The sequence below is a fragment of the Amia ocellicauda genome, assembly GCF_036373705.1.
Source record: "Amia ocellicauda isolate fAmiCal2 chromosome 11 unlocalized genomic scaffold, fAmiCal2.hap1 SUPER_11_unloc_4, whole genome shotgun sequence".
NCBI classification, from domain to species: domain Eukaryota; kingdom Metazoa; phylum Chordata; class Actinopteri; order Amiiformes; family Amiidae; genus Amia; species Amia ocellicauda.
In genome coordinates this window covers 489422-506335 of record NW_027102662.1, presented here as the reverse complement: position 1 = coordinate 506335, position 16914 = coordinate 489422, and the positions used below count along the sequence as shown (strand labels likewise).

At 43.7% G+C, this 16914-nt stretch overlaps 4 non-coding genes across 4 annotated transcripts; all 4 read right to left on the bottom strand.

Moving 5' to 3' along the window:
* Nucleotides 1-1033: 1033 nt before the first annotated feature.
* trnav-aac (transfer RNA valine (anticodon AAC)) lies at nt 1034-1106 on the bottom strand. The gene has a single exon. It is a non-coding gene; the product is annotated as a tRNA-Val (tRNA).
* A 13600-nt stretch (nt 1107-14706) lies between these two features.
* On the bottom strand, nt 14707-14779 carry trnav-aac (transfer RNA valine (anticodon AAC)). Its single transcript has one exon. It is a non-coding gene; the product is annotated as a tRNA-Val (tRNA).
* Nucleotides 14780-15648: 869 nt separating this feature from the next.
* trnav-cac (transfer RNA valine (anticodon CAC)) lies at nt 15649-15721 on the bottom strand. The gene has a single exon. It is a non-coding gene; the product is annotated as a tRNA-Val (tRNA).
* Nucleotides 15722-16610: 889 nt separating this feature from the next.
* Nucleotides 16611-16684, bottom strand: trnav-cac (transfer RNA valine (anticodon CAC)). Its single transcript has one exon. It is a non-coding gene; the product is annotated as a tRNA-Val (tRNA).
* Nucleotides 16685-16914: the final 230 nt, after the last annotated feature.

Here is a 16914-nt window from a genome sequence, read left to right as displayed (position 1 = left end):
CTCTTGTTGACTGGTTGAAAAATAATTTTACAGAACTTAAAACAGATGTTATAGCCTTATTTACAATACATGCACACAACACGCTCTGAGTCAATGAAAATAATCTGAAGACTTGCCTAAAAACTCGTTTAAATCGAATCGCTGATGTTGTTTCCGGACATTGTTGATCTTTAGTCTTAAATCGAAAGGTCAGTATGAGTCTGTCGAGCTGAAGACCAGACCTTCATACTTATACTGATGGCCACATGCCGGATCTGTTTGTAAGGCATTGTTCTGGTCTGGCCTTTGTGCCACCCTGTTACCAATTAACATATCAAAACCAACCAATAAAATGACACTGCATCAAATTTCAAATAGAAACCAAGATGGAGACGATCTCTCTCCTCTCTACTCTAAACTTTTATTAGAACCTTTTGGTCTCTCAAAAAAACATTTTTAAGCATCAAGACCTATAGTCAACAACCACTAAGAATATTTCAGGCCTTTATAAGCGCTAAAAAACAACCTGAGCCTAGAAAATAACTATAAAGATCAAAAATAACTAGCGCTTTTACAGTGATTTTTTTTTTTTTTTTTATAGCGATGCTTTGTTTGGTATTAAACAAGTCACAAACTACTCAGAACAGCGTTTATCCCCGCAAAAGAGATATTTGGGTTTATTTTACAAAGCTTATAAATTATATAGGTTAAAAGTATTCTGAATGTTTTGATATCACACGCCATACCAACTGTTGTCTTCTACACCTTACGGTAGCAACAAATCTAACTACTGCTTTACTTTAACAATAATAATGACGGCGACCACGATGACAACAAGAACAACAACAACAAGAACAACAACAACAACATCATCATCATCATCATCATCAGATTTTAATTAAAAGTGGCTACACCAGCGTTTACAATTTCAACCTGTCGACGGACGGACGCTCTGAGTGCATCGATTGCGGGCACTCCAATGAAGAAAAGACACCCACCGCCTCCGGGGAACCACGAGGGCAAGCATGACGAAAAGGGCCAGCCCACAGTAGGCTGTTTCCGCCCGGTTTCGAACCGGGGACCTTTCTCGCGTTAGGCGAACGTGATAACCACTACACTACGGAAACTGACACCGCTGCCTCTTGCTTCAAATGGTTACCGTTAAAGCCTGCTGGTAAAACGGGCTCAGGTGTTTCAGGTCGGCTAGGCTGTGAGAAGTGCGGCGAAAGGATGCCATTTTCACAGACCTGTTTGGCATTGCTAAAGGGCACATCAGGACACTTCGGAAACTCTTTCAAAGGCAGGACGCCCTGCGCTCTGACAGTGCCTGCACTTAACCCAACAAGGTGATGCTGAATGGCTTGTTCAAACGGCTGGTGGTCTTCCGTCACCACCAGACTATGAGAGCTATACTGCGCCTTCAACTACATAAGAGTAGATAGTAGGGTTTTTTGGGCGCGGCCTATTTTGTTATGACGTATGCCCTAAGCTTATTAATATTCCTACGTCATAATTGGGGGGCGTGATTTTAGGTAGAGTTATTTCCTTAATTATTCCTACGTCATATCCGTCAGAAAGTGTGCACCCATAAAACCCTGAACAACAAGGCCACCCATAAATACCCCCACCCCTCTGAAGGCAACGCCCCGAAACTCTCCTCTCTATTTAAGAACCCGCGCTTCTTTTAGGCAATACCTCTTTAATTCTCAGCTTCTGAAACATCCCGCTTCTTCAACATGTCCAGCGACATCAACATGAAACCCCGCAAGAAACAATCCCGGGCAAGGGTTCCTGTACTCACCAATTTGAAGATTGAACGCTCCTGGGTGTTGTTCTGGGGGGCTCGACGGGGTTACCGCTTTAAAAGGGATCCCAGCTATGTTGGAGTGGAGCTTTTTGCTTTGGGAGAGAAGGAGGGTACGTTGGAACCTTTTGAGACGGTAATTGAATACTCTTATGAGAACTGGTTGAAGGTGATGGCCTGGAGAGATCTGGGGCTTGTGGATAAGACTCTAGAAGGCTTGCAAGAGGGTCCAAGAGAATGCGAAATGGAGTCTCCGACTCAGGGTTTTGAAAGGTGTGAATGGGAAAGCTTGCAGAACTACGACAGACGACGTGTGGGGTTTTGGAGGGGGGTCTGACGGCTCAGGGGCTACTCTCTTCTAAGAGGGCGGTGTGTCGTGACGTAGTGAAGAGATAGGATAAAAGGTGCAACAATTCATTCATGGTTTAAAATTAAAGAGAATGTCTTACCCGAAAGCTGCGGACGTCGACAGGCTCTACAGGCCTCTTCAAACCCGGGATCACCCCTGGTTCTATTCCCCAGATTTTGTATACACTCTGGAACCCTTTGACTGTGGTTACTCTCCAAGACCTCAGACCCCGGTCCCTCAGGACGAAACAACATGCGGTGCGATGGATGTCCAAATGAGTCTCGGGGATCCCCAGCCTCTGGAGCTCATGGAGGACCTCGATTTTGCCGAACTGTCTACCGTCTGTGCGTCTCAGGAGGGGGTCAGTCCAATGGATGGAGAAACACCCCACAAACCACCAGGCGACCCAATGAGCATCGGACTGTCCCGGGGGCGTGATGAAGACGCAGGATTTATGCCCGGGGTATGTGACCAAGTAAGCAGAGTGGTTAAAAGCACCCTGGTGTATATTCTGAGTGCTCTCATCGACCGAGCTCTGAAAGAAGTCTGTCGGGGGTGTGAAGTGAATCACCCCAGTCAGTTGAGACACAGTTGTTTGTTTGAACCAGACCGTTACTATTTCCTGTTCTATTTCAACGTGTTTTACAGAAGACTGAACAAACCGTGGCTGAAACCGGCACTAATCAAGGCGCTCTCTTACTCCCACATACATGTCACTGTGGGACAAGTCCAGAAAATCATAGATGAGATTTTGCTGGAGCTGAAAAAGGAGCCGTTTATAATAGAGAAACTTGGGCAGCTGCTCAATGACCTGGATGAGCCGAGTAGAAAAACCGCTGGCAAGCTAAAAGCTTATTTCTTCCGTAAAGAAGTTAAAGCTGGGGGCAGCGACGAAGAATTCGACATCTACGCCACTGATTCAGACTCTGACCTGAACTAAGGGACTTTGAACATGGGGAATGTTCTGGACTGCTTCTGCAACTGGTTCTGTCATCAACACTCTGCAGCTAACCTGAGAGCGCTATTACACCATGTGCTTGACAGAAAAGTAGCCAACGCGAGCCTTTTCTCTACAGATTTAACCATCGATGAGGATCAACTTTCAAACCTGGAAAAGTGAATGGCTGCTGTAACAAAGACAGGGGGGTACGAACACTGGGATGAAGGGCTCAAGGGGGCCAAGAATGATATTAGGCCATTTCATCAACATCTGTATGACCTTTTACTGAGCATGTTTAATACACCTCTGTTTAATTTTAAAATAGGTCATAATGTTGTTTTATTTACATATGTAACTGAGGTGTGTGCCTACAAGATAAAGAAACAGGTATATTTGTTGATATAGATCAAGTAACCAATCATCTGATTTCATTTTGTCTGGACCGTAGAAAAAATTGTTGTGTATGTTATACTTTTCTCAAATGTCTTAAAAGGGGTATCTGCTCTCCTGAAGTTGAATAAAAAACCTTGTATAAAAACTTTGCGCATAGTGTGGGTCTGTGTGGTTATTTGACAGAATGACTCGGCAAGCTCCCCAAATGCAGGAACTATACTACAACCCAGCCAAGATTGGGGGTTTGGCGGGTAAGAAGGGTTTTCAAAGAGGACTCGCTGAGGCCGGAGTGAAGGTTAATGATGTGGTTGTTTCAGAATGGTTACGGGAACAAGACGCCTATACCTAACATAAACCTCTCAGGATTAACTTTAAAAGAAACCGCGTATATGCAACTGACATAGACTCACAATGGCAAATGGATCTAGTCGATATGTCAAATTTATCAAAACATAACAATGGTCACAAATTGATGTTTATGTGTATCGATGTGTTATCAAAATATGCCTGGGCTCGCATTCTACATAATAAAACAGGTCGGGCGGTGACAAGGGCCTTTGAGGATATATTGTCCCAGGGTCGATGTCCTAAAAAACTGCAGACTGATAAAGGAAAAGAGTTTCTCAACAGAGAATTTCAGAATCTACTGAAGAGACACAAAATACATCATTTCACCACCGGTAATGAGCTTAGGGCATCGGTAGTGGAGAGGTTTAACCGCACCATAAAGACCAAAATGTGGAGATATTTTACAGCGGTCAACACGTTCAAGTATTTTGATAAAGTTCAGGATTTTATCGATGCTTACAACCAAGGGTATCACACCAGTATTAAAATGAAGCCTAAAGATGTTGATCAAAGTAATTCTTTTAAGGTCTATAAAAAATTATACGGACCATTTATTAAGAAGGGAAAAACTACTTATAAGTTCAACATCGGTGATGTGGTTCGCGTTTCAAAGCTAAGGAGTACTTTTGCCAAAGGTTATGAAGAAACATTTTCTGACGAATATTTTACAGTTACCGAACAGTTGGCTAGAGACCCACCCGTGTACCGGTTAAAAGACTATGACGGGGAGGATATAGAAGGAACGTTTTACGAAGCCGAGTTACAAAAAATTATTGTGGGTAAAGACAGTGTATACAGAGTTGAAAAGATATTAGCTGAAAAAACCCAGAACCGGAAAAAATATGTGTTGATGAAATGGCTTGGATGGCCTGAAAAGTTCAATAGTTGGGTCCCGGAACAACAGGTTTGCGATATTCAATCCTTATAACAACTTGCCCGCGGGTGTGTTGTGGGCATTACTTTCGATACTCAAGATGGAATCAGGAGGCTTCTACGTGACTCTACCCAGTAACGCCTCTCTCGATATATACCCTAAAAATGAAATATCCAGTTACACGGTACAATTTGGAAAATCTATAGATCTAAGGGGGTCGTGGGAAGTGGGGTTGGCGGAAATACAGTATCCTTACACTTGGGCTGTTTTACAAGATAAGGATGCCACCTTCGCCATTTTTGATGATGTTAAAAAGAGTCAATGGACATTCACGATACAAGGAGGTTATTATGACAATGTGGATAAAATATTAGATGAGATGCATAAACAGTTCTCAGAAGGCACCCTCAACATCAAGCTATATTACAACCCTATTAAAAACAGAGTGTACAAGGTGTCAAAACCAGGTATTAGCATTCAAACCAGCGGCCAACTGGGGCGTATATTTGGGATCTATTCTGACACAGAGAGCAGGTTCTCAGAAGTGGTGGGGCGGCTTTTACACTCTTTATGTGTATACGGATATCATAACCCACCAGAGGGTCGGGGATAGTTATGTCCCCCTTTTGAGAAATGTACTTATTAAAGGTAAAAGCAATGACATGGTCACAATTACTTATGACAAGCCACACTACGTACCAGTCTCAAAGACCCAATTTGACAACATCACGATCGAAGTAAAATCGGATCAGAATATCAACGTACCCTTCCGCTTCAGTAAAGTTATTGTCAAACTACATTTTCGACCCCTGAAACAGTTTGTACATTATTAAAATGGCTACCTCGAGGGGTTATGTAGATCCTAGCGCCTATGTGGATTATTACAAGATGCAAGCCGGGAACGGCTTGCCCGGTTTTGTAGGAGCCCCCACAATGTATGGCGCCGGTCTAGGAGGACTCTTTCATGGTCTCTTTAGAATGGCCGTACCCCTGCTTAAGAGAGGCTTTGCTATAGCCAGACCCCACTTGAAATCAGCGGCTAAAAATATTGTTAGTGACGTGTTCACCAATGTTATGAACCGGGCAGCTAGCCATGAGCATCAGGAGGGTTCGGGTCTCATGGTAATGGCGAGGAGGGGGGGTAAAAGAAGAAACAGCATGTGTCCACCAGGGCGACGAAGATCCGTGGCTAACAAAAAACGAAGAATCTCTCATTCTCCAACATATCGTGGAAACACTCGGAGAAGGAAGCAGCACAAGAAAAAACCTGCAAAAAGAAAGTCTCAAAGAAAGAAAAATAGAGCCTCAGGATACATCTTTTAAACATGTCTTTTGTCCACAGTCTATCGGAAGAATGCGTCAAATCAGAACTGGATCTGTTTACAGTTCCATACACTCAAACGAGTATAGATAAGAGCATATATGTAGAGATTCCCCCTCTTTCTGCAATTTCAGACATGGCCCCTTTGGAGTTTTTTATAGCTGGCAATGGCGAGGATTATAATGATTTGAATAACACATTTATTTTAATGAACTGTAAAGTGACTAATGAGGATGGCGATGCAATCGAGAAGACGGCCAACGCTGGGGTCATCAATTACCCGGTGGCCACCATGTTTTCACAGGTGGATGTGACCCTGGGAGATCGGCTCATTAGTCAAAGCAGCAATACTTACCCCTATAGAGCCATGATGGAGTGTAAACTTAATTATAGTGAGGAGACCCTAAGCAAACAGTTCAGCCCCGGCCTTTTCTTCAAAGACAACCCGGAAGCTATGGACGACAAGGATCCAGAGGGACTCAATAAGGGTTTGCAAAAAAGAACGGCCTCTTCAACAGAAGGGAGGACCTTTGAGCTAATGGGGCATATCAATGCAGACCAAGAAAAACTCATGCTCAACGGGGTAGACATTAAAATTAAAATGATCCGTAGTAAAAGTGCTTTTTATCTGATGACCCCTGATACTGAAAAATATAAACTGACCATATTATCGGCCTCGCTGTTTGTGAAAAAAGTGTCCGTCTCCCCGGCGGTTAAACTAGGACACGCGCAGGCGTTAAGTACCCGATCGAAAGAGTCTATATGAAAGTCCACAGTATCCCTGCAGGGACACGGGTGATGAACCAGGAAAATCTGTTTCTAGGACAGCTCCCAAAACAGGTTATTATTGGTCTCGTGGATAATGATGCATTTACCGGGGTTTACAACAAGAACCTTTTTAACTTTAAACATTATAACGCGGAATTTATAGCGTTGTACGTCGATGGTGTGCAGGTTCCATCCAGACCTTTTCAACCTGACTTTGAAAACGGCAATGCGGTTCTTGAATATTACAGTGTAGTACTGGCTACGGGTCGCCATCTCAAGGATCAAACTCTGCTGATCGATCGCCGGGAATACTGCATCGGTTACACCCTGTACGGTTTCAACCTGACCCCTGACGAAGAGTGTGGACAACATTTTTCACTGATGAAGACGGGCAATATGCGTTTGGAGATGCGTTTCAAGCAGCCTCTACCACGCACTGTAAATATGGTCGTGTATGCTGTGTTTGACAACATTATTGAGGTGAATCGGAGGAGAAACGTTCTGTATGATTATTATTAAAATGAACACCAGAGAGCTCAACCACATCATGAATGCCCTGGCCGGCTCACGGAAACTGTTTCAAGGAGTCTACGCCTGCGATCAGCTACCTAAATTTAAGATCAAGAATTTACCTGCAATGTACATAATCAACACACACCCTAAAAATATGCCCGGAGAACATTGGCTGGCTATTTATCTAAGGGAGGACCACCGTGGTGAATTTTTTGATTCCTATGGAAACCCCCCGGATTTCAGACCTTTCCCTCGGAAGATCAATAACTTTCTGCTCAACAACTGTCAAGAAACCATTTACAGCGGTCGTCAAGTACAAAGTCTTCAGACCTTCACTTGTGGTCAGCACTGTGTGTTTTTCTTATATCATAGATCTAAAGGAAGGTCATACCCCGATATTATGGCCTTGTACAGTGAGGATTTAGGCCAAAATGATAAAAAAGTGGCAGAGTTTGTCAGTACACTGTGGACCCCCCTTATAACACAATGACTTACGACCCTAGCCAGTCATGTATACAGATGGGGTGTTCTTGTGAGGATTTTAAAAGATGTCATGCGTGTTAAGGTGAAAAAATAATGAAAACAGCCTTTGAATCATTAGTTTTGTTTTTATTCAAAACAATTCTTATACAAAGCAGGGGTTATGTTATAAATAAATGTACAACATTTGAAAATAAAAAAAAATAAATAAAAAATTGTTTGTCGGGTCATTATTTACAGGGGAGACAAATAAAAACATGAGATTAATAAGCTTCCCAACGATGGATAGATCCTGAGGATGGTCGCTAAGCACGGTCAGAGTAATGAGATATCGGAGTCAGATCAGGCTACACCTCTTTACACAGATGGATTTTTTGTCGCGTTTCCTGGTTAGGAACTGTGGATTGGGGCATGTTCAGACAGGCCATCGCCTGTAGGAAAGCATTCCAGCCTACAGGTCGGCGACTCTCGGGTACCTTATTAGTGCTATTGACACTCTTCAACAAATCAAACATGTGTGAACCTTTGATCAGTTGTCCTTTAAAAACAAATTCACCCTGTTCATTCCAAGCCGTTACCCGCGGTTTCTGAACCATTTTGTGCAGGATATATTCTGCATGTCTCCTGCTTCTGGCCGGCATGTTTCTCAAAACATCCGTTACAACATCTCCCTCTGAACTCTCAACAGGTTCGGTCACCGCAACATCTTTATCAACCGTACCCCCCGCATCAACCCCAGAACCATTTTCTTGAGAGGCCATGGTTAAAGTTAAAATGTTTTGATCTTTTTCACCCTGTCTAACCAGACGGAGGTAACGCTGTAACGTGTTGGTATACAACTGGGCTTTGGAATACTGATTTAAATCGGCCCTGGCCTGTATAGCTTTCATTTCAGAGTCCAGGTTGTTTTCGGCCGTTTGTCTAATGGGCTCTTGCCCGACAACATTTTTTCTCAGTTTCTCAAGTTGCTCCTGAGGGATCAAAAACATTTTCTGAGCATATTCCATTATTAACCCACTCTGGAAGCTAGAAGACTGGTTAGGAAAGGCACGGCTATGCTCAACAGCGGTCCTATAAAACCCCTGGTTTGATTAATCTTCTTTCTTTTTCTTTTAATAGAATACTTCTTATTAGCGATGATCTTGATAACCGCTTTTTGTTTTTTGAGTTTAGAATGTTAAGAAGGGGTTAGGGGTATATTACCGTGTAAGATGTTAAAAGCTATTTCACACATGGTCTCGATCAAATCCGAGGGGGCCCCTGCCAGCACAGCTTTCCTATGGCGCAGGCTCCCCTCAAATAACATTTGCAAAAGTGGCAGATTTCTTTTAATCCGAACAGACATTCTTATTTATTTCCTTTTCTTTAGCACATACACTGCCGGCCAATCGGGTGGGCACAAACCTGTTCTGAGGCGAAAGTCTTCTGGGGTTTGTGCTTTTAAGTCCGCAATCAAGTACCCGTAGGGTTTTTTGGTGGCATCCTCAAATGCCTCCAAAAAGAACTTGGTCTGGTTAGGGTACATTTGACGAGCCAAGACGGTGACCTGTAGTTTATCTCTGGGGTTTTTAAAAAGAATTATATAATTGGCATTTAAATTAATAGTGCGGCTTTTTTTACCTTGAAAAAATAGATTTTGAACTAAATAAAGAATACTTAAATTCCTATGATGAGTGTACTTTGTGAAAGCTTTTTCCACTTCACTGTTGTCACCGGCCTGCTCCATCAGGTCATCAAGGATCACTAGGTTAGTTTGACCGGGCGGGAACAAGTCATCGTCTTACAACGAGGCGGGGAGACCTTGCACAAATTTCAGATTATTTTTTTTCGAAGCCAAATCATCGTAGAGAGGTTGCCAGCAAGAGTAACACCACACTATGTTGTCAAGAGCTTGGGACACGGTTGCGTCCACATCTTCTATGATGTTCCTTATAAGATAGCTCTTCCCCGAATTGGAGGGACCAGCTATAATACAGGAGAAAGGGTGTTGAAGTCTGTTATCAAAACCACCGCTAATATCCATAAGGCAGAGTGGTATAATCAGTCTTCAACACTCCTTTATTGTACACCACCCTGAACCGTTTGTTTAGTGATCTATTTTCCAACGTGTACTCCTTTTTATTGCGATAGATCTGATTTCCGGCTGTAATAATCTCACGAGGAGGCGCGTCTTTCTCGGTTACAAAACTTTCTACCAGGGTCGTCAGAGACTTGATGTTAATGAGCTTGTTGTTACAATGGTTCAGAGTGAAACCCTTAACTTTCATACAGGTCTTACCCGCAGCCGTTCTGTATGCGTCTTAGGACCCCCTGAAACAAACTCCACTATGTGGTCCTGAGGATCTAGTTCGCTCGTTAACTCCCCAAGGTAGTCCCCGAGGGGAGGGACCCAATCCCCTGGCCTGGTGACAAAGATTACAGAGTCAGAATCATGATAGAGTGTGCGTTCCTGCAACTGATCCATTAAGTTGTACAGTTCAAGCCGGGCGTAAGCCGTGGTAAAAACCGCTATGAAAACATTAACGTTCCCCTGTTTGGTGGGGAAATCTTTAGGGGCCCTCCACTGGACCTGTGCCACGTGGTCATTTAAGAATTGAAAGTGTGATACTGCATGTTGTTTGGAAAACATAAATTCTATAAACTGTTCAGGGGTTTTAATCAAGGTTGTGTTTAGACGGTAATTTCTTTCCCCAAACTTACCCCACAGACTGTTTAAAATCAGTTTGGACATTTGTCTCTTGGCGGGGTTTACAGTTATGTTCCTGCAACTTGGTGATGTCTGAAAAGGCAACCATCTGTTGAGAGTTTAAGCCAGCCCTCTGATGAAGCGTTAAAGCCTCTTGCAGAGCTTGGGGTTCAGGCATGTCGGGGGTGAGTAGTTTTATTAAACTGTAAGCAAAACAGAGCTTATTGTCCCCACTGGAACTCACCACTAATTGCCTGAGCTTGGTCCTAATTATGTCGTTCTTCAAGCATTTCGACAGTCTTCTAAGCGCCCCACCCTCAGGGTTACGAACCACATTCATTACCAGAGACAGACTTTCATCAGCTAAGATGGCTGCGTTACTTTGCAATAACGCTTCGATTTTAGCCAGACATCTAAATTATCTCCACTCAGCATTACAGATAGGTTGCTAAACAAATCATCCCCTCTGAGTTCTAACTGTACAACATCTCGAGGTCTGACCCTTTCAGCAACCTGTTCAAGCATTTTCTGCAAAGCCTCGTGTATGTTGACAAATATTTCTGCATAATTGTCACAATTTAAAAGTTCTGCAAAATTAAAACACTGAATCATTTCAAAATTGTTATAGGCCGGTCTATCTATAATCACGGGATCACTGGTACTCTTGGACACATCATCATTTTGAACAAAGCCTTCACCCCCTACATTCTCACAGAGCATGTCCTCCACAGCCTTATCAGTCTCAGAACCCTCCACATTCCGAACACCCCCACTGCTGACATCTACAAAACCCCCTTTTTGAGGAGGCTCATTTAAAGCCTGTAAAAGTCCTTCAAAGATATCCAACCGGTTAATGTCAAGACCCTCCTCTATAGTGATGGCTGCTTCTGCCGCCATCCTGTGTTCTAATTGTTTCAAATCATTTATAATAGGGGCAGAATTTGGTCGGGGTAGCTCCTCCAAAGACTCCACCATTTCAAACAAATCGGGGTGAACTAGGGGGTGAACCTCTATAAGCGCTACCGGTGGGAGGTGGTTATTTAGATCATTGACCATCTGTAACAGGTCGGGGTTCACAGGTAAGTCTGTTAATTCACATTCTATCGGTGGTAATTGGGGGTTATTTAAATCATTTATCATTTGTAATAGTTCCAGGTTCATTGGGACATCAGAGGAGTTCACAACAGGGCCGGGGATGTTCTCTCGGGAAGGTCTTTTTGGGGCCCTAGCTTGTTCATAATCCTTTAGTTTGTGAGTTCTTTTACCAAGTCAGGACATTTTTTAATTTATTTTTTATTTTTCCAACAACCCACAATAGTAAGGCGTTTTGTGTCTATTAAAACATTAAATACGGTACAATTCGTTAGTAAGGGTATTAATAAGGGTGTTTTGGCTCTCTATCACCAGGTTTTGCCCCACTAACACAAGTCTTTGATTTTGTAACAAAGTATGTAGCAACTCATGCCGACCTTCAGGAAGTAGCTCCGGGGGCTGGTGGCCTGGCTCAGCTTCAAAGGATGGTCGCTCCGGTAAATCTCGGTCGAAGGAGGCAGGGAGCGAGTGTATACTCATGGACGGAGACCAAGAAGGCCTTTGCGGTGACACCCTGGCCAAGCGCGGGGTTACTGTTTCGCGTTTCGGTAGCCAAGAAACGGGTCTGGGGGGACGATGTTGAAACTAGGCCGTCGTTGGGTGGTGTGTCAGCCCTGACTGACGGCGACCCCTGAGGTTGTTGGATGCCTGTATTTGTTCCGCCCGACAATGCGGCGGGCTGAATCTGGGGTGTTGAATTACCCCCAGAAGGCTGTGGCCTGAGTAGATGTTGGGGGGTCTCCAAGACCACCGTGGGGGATCCTCTCGGTGATCTCACCGGGAAAGATGTTTGATCCCACTTAGACGGGGTAATTGTCCTCAATAGCTCATTCACAGAATGACTATCCCAAGAGTCTTGGGAAGAATAAAAATATACATTACATTTACATCTTTAAACGGCGACAGAAATCAAACTTAAAACAACATGTCCAGGACATTCAAAACCTTTAGCTTTTTTAGACCTTTGAAAATAGCCTTAGACATTCACTACAACGCCTTATTATTTACAGACAATATATTTATTAGGACTTGATAATAAATTTAAAACAGAGAAGCCGCTGTAAATAAACTGTTTCTTAAATGTTTCTTTAAAAACTGTAATATTGTTAATAAAACACACACACACACAACAACATTTCATTTTTAAACGAACCTTCCAAGTGTAAACGCTTCCTGATCCCGGGACTTCCTGTTTCACAAACGTTTTCACGATCTGTTTAAATATTAAATACAATGAACACCTTCAAGCCTTTTCCTACAACCACTTTAAAACAGAAGTATAATAGCGGGAGATAAGCCAAACAACTTACTAAACCCTTTCGGACGGCTTTACTTCCTAACCAGACGGTACGGCAATCGGTCATTTCTAAACACGTTCCCCAGAAACAAGCCTAGACCTGACTTCTAAAGATCTTTCCCAGAACCCCCCGCCCTACAGGAAACGGTCACCCATCGCTTAAATATTAGCCCTCAACGGGCAAACAAAGCCCTTTTAAAAACATTAAAGTTTGAAAGATCTTACTTACCTCCACAGAATAATCGTTTCTTATGTTTTTCGGCTGGTTTAGCTTTTTGCACCGCTGTGAAGGTAAGAGACATGTTTAACCTTTAACCACACCGCTTTATAAAAAGCTTTAACCTCTTACAGGCTGCAGATATATACTCACAGCTATCAGATACCGGGGCTGACGGCCTTTCAGATTCTTGAAAGGTTACGGTTCTCGAAGGTAAAACGAAACAAGCCCTCGATGTGGAAGGCCTTTCGTTGTCTCGAACCACGTTTCTTAATACTGTTAGACAGGATAATTTTTTAAAATTAACAAAACTGGACTCAAACATCTTACAGAAACGTTATACAAACAAACAGGGGTTTAGTTCTTACCCGGTCGGCAGACAGCCTGTCTAGGGACAACCACTTCTCTTGGTCGATCCTTGGAGACATTAATCACAGGCCTTTCGATAGTTTCTGTGTAATTAAAGAGACCGGCATTAATATATATTAAAACGTTTTCATAACTCTAATGAGCCGCTTCAAACCACACACACCCATGCATAAGAACCCATGAGCGCAAACACAAAAATCTTACCGTCGTTGTTCCAGATGATCTCCTCAGCGTTGGGAATTAACTCCTGTTGACTGGCTGAAAAATTATTTTACAGAACTTAAAACAGATGTTATAGCCTTATTTACAATACATGCACACAACACGCTCTGAGTCAATGAAAATAATCTGAAGACTTGCCTAAAAACTCGTTTAAATCGAATCGCTGATGTTGTTTCCGGACATTGTTGATCTTTAGTCTTAAATCGAAAGGTCAGTATGAGTCTGTCGAGCTGAAGACCAGACCTTCATACTTATACTGATGGCCACATGCCGGATCTGCTTGTAAGGCATTGTTCTGGTCTGGCCTTTGTGCCGCCCTGTTACCAATTAACATATCAAAACCAACCAATAAAATGATTCTGCATCAAATTTCAAATAGAAACCAAGATGGAGACGATCTCTCTCCTCTCTACTCTAAACTTTTATTAGAACCTTTTGGTCTCTCAAAAAAACATTTTTAAACATCAAGACCTATAGTCAACAACCACTAAGAATATTTCAGGCCTTTATAAGCACTAAAAAACAACCTGAGCCTAGAAAATAACTATAAAGATCAAAAATAACTAGCGCTTTTACAGTGATTTTTTTTTTTTTTTTATAGCGATGCTATGTTTGGTATTAAACAAGTCACAAACTACTCAGAACAGCGTTTATCCCCGCAAAAGATATATTTGGGTTTATTTTACAAAGCTTATAAATTATATAGGTTAAAAGTATTCTGAATGTTTTGATATCACACGCCATACCAACTGTTGTCTTCTACACCTTACGGTAGCAACAAATCTAACTACTGCTTTACTTTAACAATAATAATGACGGCGACCACGATGACAACAAGAACAACAACAACAAGAACAACAACAACAACATCATCATCATCATCATCATCAGATTTTAATTAAAAGTGGCTACACCAGCGTTTACAATTTCAACCTGTCGACGGACGGACGCTCTGAGTGCATCGATTGCGGGCACTCCAATGAAGAAAAGACACCCACCGCCTCCGGGGAACCACGAGGGCAAGAATGACGAAAAGGGCCAGCCCACAGTAGGCTGTTTCCGCCCGGTTTCGAACCGGGGACCTTTCGCGCGTTAGGCGAACGTGATAACCGCTACACTACGGAAACTGACACCGCTGCCTCTTGCTTCAAATGGTTACCGTTAAAGCCTGCTGGTAAAACGGGCTCAGGTGTTTCAGGTCGGCTAGGCTGTGAGATGGCGTCTGAAGTGCGGCGAAAGGATGCCATTTTCACTGACCTGTTTGGCATTGCTAAAGGGCACATCAGGACACTTCGGAAACTCTTTTAAAGGCAGGACGCCCTGCGCTCTGACAGTGCCTGCACTTAACCCAACAAGGTGATGCTGAATGGCTTGTTCAAACGTCTGGTGGTCTTCCTTCACCACCAGACTATCAGAGCTATTGTGCCTTCTACACCTTACGGTAGCAACAAATCTAACTACTGCTTTACTTTAACATTAATAATGACGGCGACTACGACGACAACAAGAATAACAACAACAACATCATCATCATGATTTTAATTAAAAGTGGCTACACCAGCGTTTACAATTTCAACCTGTCGATGGACGAACGCTCTGAGTGCACCGATTTCGGGACACTTCGGAAACTCTTTCAAAGGCAGGACGACCTGCGCTCTGACAGTGCCTGCGTTTAGCCCTACAAGGTGATGCTGAATGGCTTGTTCAAACGGCTGGTGGTCTTCCGTCACCACCAGACTATCAGAGCTATACTGCGCCTTCAACTACATAAGAGTAACAGCAATGTCGCCGATCCTGCTACGGTCGTATTGTAACGCAACAACATGTATCGATTTTAAAAGTGTCAGTTCCAGTGCCTCGCAAAGCTACCCTTCTGCGATCGTTTGTTCTCAAGGTCAGGATTTCTTGCCACTCCGAGGAAGAGAAAACGACGGCCGGCCTTGGAGCAGAGAGATGGCGACGGGTAACACGGCACTGGCACGCGTGCACCGCGGGTTGTTTCCACCCGGTTTCGAACCAGGGACCTTTCGCGTGTGAGGCGAACGTGATAGCCACTACACTACGGAAACCGACCCGTCCTGGTGTTTCAAATGGCTCCCATCGAAGCCGGCTGGTAAAACGCGTACAGGGGTTTCCCGTGGGCCAGCCTGTGAGATAAAGGTTTCTATTTTCACTGACCTATTTTGCATTGCTCAAGGGCACATCAGGACACTTTGGAAACTCTTTCAAAGGAAGAACGCCCTGAGCTATGACAAGACTTACACTTACCCCAACAAGGTGATGTTCAATGGCTTGTTCAAACAGCTGCTGCTCGTCTTGTGCCACCATCAGACAATCACAAAGCTATTGTGCCTTCTACACCTTACGGTAGCAACAAATCTAACTACTGCTTTACTTTAACAATAATAATGACGGCGACCACGACGACAACAAGAAAAACAAGAACAACAACAACAACAAGAACAAGAACAACAACATCATCATCATCATCATCATATTTCAATTAAAAGTGGCTACACCAGCGTTTACAATTTCAACCTGTCGACGGACGGACGCTCTGAGTGCACCGATTTCGGGACACTTAGGAAACTCTATCAAAGGCAGGTCGCCCTGCGCTCTGACAGTGCCTGCACTTAGCCCAACAAGGTGATGCTGAATGGCTTGTTCAAACGGCTGGAGGTCCTCCGTCACCACCAGACTATCAGAGCTATACTGCGCCTTCGACTACATAAGAGTAACAGCAATGTCGCTGATCCTGCTACGGTCGTATTGTAACAGCTACAACATGTATCGATTTTAAAAGTGTGAGTTCCAGCGCCTCGCAAAGCTACCCTTCTGCGATCGTTTGTTCTCAAGGTCAGGATTTCTTGCCACTCCGAGGAAGAGAAAACGACGGCCGGCCTTGGGGCAGAGAGATGGCGACGGGTAACATGGCACTGGCACGTGTGCACCGCGGGTTGTTTCCGCCCGGTTTCGAACCGGGGACCTTTCGCGTGTGAGGCAAACGTGATAGCCACTACACTACGGAAAACGACCCGTCCTGGCGTTTCGAATGCCTCCCATCGAAGCAGGCTGATAAAACGCGCACAGGCGTTTCCCGTGGGCCAGCCTGTGAGATAAAGGTTTCTATTTTCACTGACCTATTTTGCATTGCTAAAGGGCACATCAGGACACTTCGGAAACTCTTTCAAAGGCAGGACGCCCTGCGCTCTGACAGTGCCTGCACTTAACCCAACAAGGTGATGCTGAATGGCTTGTTCAA